Genomic DNA, 6,148 nt, shown 5'->3' on the forward strand with positions numbered 1-6,148 from the left:
GCTGGGTAGGCCAAACCGTGAGAAGACATGGTTCATCAATAAGTATGCAGTGGTTAGCGCTGTGTCATTCGGTGCGGGGAGGCATTCTACCCATTTAGTGAATGCACACGTGACTGTGAGGAAGTACTTGTTACCTCTTACTGTTCGAGTGAGTGGTCCAACCCAGTCTATCTGGAGGTTTGACCAAGGGAAGGATAACCCTTTCTTTTGCAAGGGGGCTCTATGAAGAGGATTTGAGGGTTGAAATTGGCAACATACCAAACAGCCTTTAATGTAATCAGCCACATCTTTTGCCATGTGAGGCCAATATGCCACCTGCATGGTGTGTTGTTTTGACCCCTTTGTGTCCCGCAGATGGAGAGTCATGTGCGTACATCAGCATCACCCCCCTGTGGCACTGAGGAACCACGAACGCAGGTGAAGTGTGCAAGTCAGTGGCATGAACAAGCAAGCCTTTGACAACTTGGAGGGACGCTCTGGCGCCGTATAGGTCTTTAAGGCTTGGTATGGTGTCAAGATCTTGGGCTGAGATGGGACATGTAGATGGGTCAGAGACATGGCTAAGCATTTTAGAAATAGAAGGGTCTCGAGCTTGGAGAGTAACTAAGTCAGTGTCAGAAAAAGCAGGGTTAATGGAGACAATGCTAGTTTTAGCATTGTCAGGCAACGCCGCCGCTACAGTTCGAGACCGTGTAATAGCTAGGACTTCGATGTTGGGCGGGTTTGGATAAAGGGAGGGATCGATTGTCCATGATGTGCCTTCGCGGGCCCCTTGTTTGGCTAAGCTATCTGCCTGGTCATTGAATTCTTTGTCATCTCCCAGGACTCGGGAGTGACCCCTCACTTTCTTCCAGTAGTTCTGCAGGTCATGTGTGTCTACCAAGTGTTCACACGCCGCGAAAAGCTCTTTGTTTTTGACAAGCTTTTTGTTTGATGTGGTGTAGTTGTTGGTTTTCCACAGTTTCAAGTGGCATGTGAAGCTTAGGCGCGCATAGTCGGAGTCTGTGCAGATCACCAATGTTTTTACGCTTTTCTGGACTGGCAGACTGAATTGTGATGAGAATTCCTGCTATTTCAGCATATTGGCAGGACTGAGCACCCAATTTGAACATTAGGGGTTCGTGAGGCCACCCTTTTATTCCGACAATACCCACCCCTGCCATTAGGGTGTGTTCTCGGCGGAACGAACAACCATCTACATATGCAGTGACAAGGTCTTTGCATGTGTTAGGGTAGAAATAGTGGTGGTTAGCCACGGTAGGTAAGAGGGTTTCTGGAGCCTGTGGCACTTGGGAAGGAATGTCTCCTTCACATCGCCTGCAGGAAGCAAGGCCTGTGCCTAGGGGGCTCTTGTAGTTTTGTGCGTACCGTACCGCCAAATTAAAGCTTTGGAGAGCCATTAGCCAGGAGGCTACTTGAGCGTTAGTTACTACTGTAACGCTCTTACACCAGGTAATAATGAACTTCCTCACTTTCTGACATCACCTGATAGAGCGCCCTGGGTTAACTAAGTTTAGGTTAGACGGCTATTAATATTTTACCACTTGGAACTTTTAAATATACAATGGCGGTGCCTCCAATTAGTAAGCGGGCTGTATTTGTACTAGTCCCCTTTCTCTGAATAACATACAAGACAAACTCAGGCAGACAATAGGATGCAAATAGTTTCGATTCAATACACTCCAAACTAAGAGATATGGATCAAGCATGAGAACAAAATATGGATTTTACATAAAACAGGTAAATGTGTATATTTTACAAAATTTTAAATCACCTTTTATTTATTGAGAAAAATCAAACAAATACTTAAATTAAATTACCAGGTCAAATATATAACCAGAGACCAAACTGAACAGAAGACATTCAAATAAACAAACTTATTAATATTATTAATGCTAATTAGTTAGAAGGGTTACATTCTCCCCCCACTAATGGTCAAGATGTCCCCATATGACCTAACCTTACATTAGAGGAATTGCTCAATCTCAGGCTTGCTCAATTTTTAGGCCCTCAAATCTTATAACTATTCCCCTATGAACTATGGTCAGGGGCTGGTCTTTAGATCTGCCAGGTCCTTCATATGTAAGTCGGATAATAGACTTGACTTGTCTCTTCTCTGTAGCAGTACTCTCATCTTCACTTTACTTGGCTTTCCCGCTTGAAATTGGCTGAGAGCTTTCTTGGTCACTAATGTTGGCTGACTGAGTGATGTCTGGATGAACAGGAAACTGAGAATTTAAGGCAATGTCTTCATTTATGGGTTGAATACCTTCACCCTCTGAACCAGGATCTGATTCCCGCTGCATTACGAGGCTATCATTGAGCTCTCTGTCACTCACAACCACCTCATCTTGCACTGAAACATCATTCCTCCGCTCCTCACAATCCGGTACTACCTCTGAGCTGCACGTAGCCTCTCTATCCTTGGCAGACGAGAGATCCATGTCAATGGTGTAATAGATCTCACAGTCCTCACTCTCTGAGTCACTAGTGGAATAAACTGGTTCTTTGTCTTTTCTTGTCTGTTTGCGAGCCGTCACGGAATGACCAGACCCACATGGCTTTGGTCCCACTGCCTCGTCTTGACCGCGGTACCCTACACTTGGGGGTGTCTTGACAGCCAAGGTAAATGCTTTATTTAAACACAAAGCAGGGGCTATGTCCATCCCGTGGGCTTCCTTACAGAGTTTGACCAACCTCTGAAACAGACTGGAATTCGTGCCCAGTATTACTGGTGTCTGATCCGGACTCTTCAGACCTGGGCACACCAACGCCAACACTGAAATAGTTTCTTGCACTCCAGCTAGTTCTTTGGGGAATTGTATATCAACCACAACATACCCCTTATACGGGTAGCTTGACTCACTTAGGCCCCACACAGCAAGGTCAGACACTGGTTGAACAGGAACATCTGCTATATACTGTTGGTGCCACTCCTCAAAGATAATAGTGACCTGTGATCCACTATCTAGCAGTGCACTGCATGGCTTACCATTAATTTTTATTTGAACAATAGGTGATGGGCCTATTAGTCCACGGGGAACTGCTCTTGGCATTGCAACTTCCACAGCACTCCTTTAAGCAGAACAGTGTACTTTGTCTGACTCAGCGGCAGCTGCTCTACCAGCTTTCCCATCTTTGAGCTTACGTAAGGAACTGAGTAATTTTTGAATTACTTTCTTCTCATTCTCTGGAGCATGGCATTTTGAGGCAATGTGACAGTCCTCTCCGCACCTATAGCAGAAATAATCGCCTGAGATATCATGCTGCTGGTGCTTTTCTGCTGGTAAGCTGCTAGTAGAGGTGGCCACATGTAAAACTGCAGTAGATGCTCCCAACTCTTTCCTTTTCAGATCACTCATGTCCTGCTGTAGTTTCTTGAGTTGCTTCCTTAAACCTGCTAACTCTGAAGGACTTTCATGATCTGGAGCTGCTCTGTGACTGGGCGCCACTAACTCCCCTTCCTTGGAGGAGCTCCGACTTGATTTCAATGTGAGTTCACTGAGCTTGGCTTTTACATCTTTGAGCTCTGCTCGAAGGCTCAGAACCAATGACTGATCAGATTCTGTAGTCTCAACAGTTTGTATTGGCCGCACTGCAGTGTTTACTTGTCTTTGTGAAGCCATGTACTCTTCTTCAACTCGGATTTCACTGAGAAATTCCAGGAAATTTGGAGGGTTATTCTTTCTTTCCCTCAATCTCAGCTGAACCAGTAGGAGGTCTGAGGTCACTGCTCCCCTGAGGAGCTGCTCTACACGCACCCTGTCTCTGTCACGGGAAGGAAGGCCACCCATGTGCACCACCTTGGTCAGTGATTTTTCTAAACGTCGCAAAAAGTCTGACAATTTCTCACCTGATTTCTGTTGAAGAAGTCGGAAAGAGAAATACAAATCTTCTGCTGATTCAGCAGATTCAAAAGCAATATTTAATACATCAAGGTAAGTCTTGGGGCTGGCCTCTAGCTCACTAGACCTCACAGATTTTATCACTTCGAGTGCGGGCCCTTTAACGCTTTCCATAATTCTACGTTTTTTCTCCTTCTCCGAACACTCACATTCCTCCACCATCACATATGCTTGCTCTAGCCAGGGTTCCAAAGGCTCTTCTCCAGCAGGAGTTGGGATAACCCCGAAAAATACCCTGAGACGGTGGTAACTGTGACCTTCAAGTGAGACTGACCTGTTCTGACTCAGTAACTCATCCATAGTTTGGACAATAGATTCTGATGAGCTTGGGGGCTGAGAGGACTGTGAGCACAAACCTTGGAGATCATCTAAAGTCTTCCCTTCAGCCTTAAGCAGCCCATTCAGCTTTTTCAGAAACTCATCAGATTCAGTATGTGCTCCATCAATGATGATGACCGTCCAGCGTTCAGATCCATCGCCTGGTACCACTTCTGGGATTTATCTCCTCCTTGCACTCACACAGAACCATCAAGCTTTGTGTTTTAGCATTGAACGATCTTCCTCTGACACGTACTCGGCCCCAACATCGGACGGTGTTCATTTGCTCCTCTATCTGTCCTATAGCACACTCCTGAGGAACCCCAACCATGAGAATGGCATGGTTCGCATCTAATCCTTCACCTCTGCACCAATTCTTCAGGTGGTCTTGAAACTCAGAGTAGAGCAAGGGATCCATTCTATTAAAGTGAGGCTTAAAATGCTAAGTAAGTATGTTTAATGTATTCACTGTTTAAATAGATCAACTAATGAAATTTATATACAGACAATTTTTTGGGGGGGATTAGACCCCAAATCCCAGCAGTGCCTCCATTTATGTAACGCTCTTACACTAGGTAATAATGAACTTCCTCACTTTCTGACATCACCTGATAGAGCGCCCTGGGTTAACTAAGTTTAGGTTAGACGGAAATTAATATTTTACCACTTGGAACTTTTAAATATACTATGGCGGTGCCTCCAATTAGTAAGCGGGCTGTATTTGTACTAGTCCCCTTTCTCTGAATAACATACAAGACAAACTCAAAGACAATAGGATGCAAATAGTTTCGATTCAATACACTCCAAACTAAGAGATATGGATCAAGGATGAGAAAAAAATATGGATTTTACATAAAACAGGTAAATGTGTATATTTTACAAAAATTTTAATCACCTTTTATTTATTGAGAAAAATCAAATAAATACTTAAATTAAATTACCATGTCTCTATCTTTATAATAAACTGAAATCTCTGGTTATTATAGAAACAAATAGTAAGAAATCCAAACTTTTAATCTTAAACCATGTGATGGGCCCACACACACACACACATACATACACACACCCTAAGCCGGCGTTAAACTAGTTCTCGTTGCAGGCCCGAGTCGTTGCTAGTGTGCGTTGTGGCCCATAAAATATAAAACACTGGCCTCTTCACTCCTACAAGCAAACAAATTTAACAGAAAATTGTACCTCAACATGTACTGAGCCTCACACTGTCAGCTGTTCTCTCTCTCTCTCTCTCTTTCTGTCTCTCCCTTCCTCTCCCTCTCGGCGGCGGTGATAGTTCGGCACAGAGCAGTGGGGTTGGTAGCTTGGAGCGGCTAAGCTAACAGTTCAGACTTCCACGAAGACTGTGGAAGTGTGATACGGACTCCGAGAGTAAAACTACTAGATAGCTGGTTGTTGTGGAGTGTTGGACAGGATACGGCTTGGTTTTACTGACCAAACAAATCCGAGCTTCGCTAGTCCCACTAGACTTAGTGCTATCCTGGTTTAGGTTAGCAAGCACCTAAATGAGAGTCGCTTATACACCTTCGGAAATAAAGAGCATGAGATAAAATATTACCGTCACTCCACAGCTTTTACAACAGCACAGTTACAGTTTAATGTGATATCGAGCTGACAACACCACTGCAAAATCTATAGTTGTTCAGTAGACCACTGGAACAACTGAGAACTTTTTTTCCCGCACTGTCTCGTCTCCTCTCTTTTCTGACCCCGCCCCCACTTTTTTTGGCCAACCACTAGAGAGTTCTAATCATGAGACTCAGTAAAATGAAATAAAAACAGGTCAAATATATAACCAGAGACCAAACTGAACAGAAGACATTCAAATAAACAAACTTATTAATATTATTAATGCTAATTAGTTAGAAGGGTTACACTACACCCTCTCAAATTCTTTGGCTGTTCAGGAAGGT

Source organism: Hoplias malabaricus, chromosome 2 (assembly GCF_029633855.1).
Source record: "Hoplias malabaricus isolate fHopMal1 chromosome 2, fHopMal1.hap1, whole genome shotgun sequence".
NCBI classification, from domain to species: Eukaryota; Metazoa; Chordata; class Actinopteri; order Characiformes; family Erythrinidae; genus Hoplias; species Hoplias malabaricus.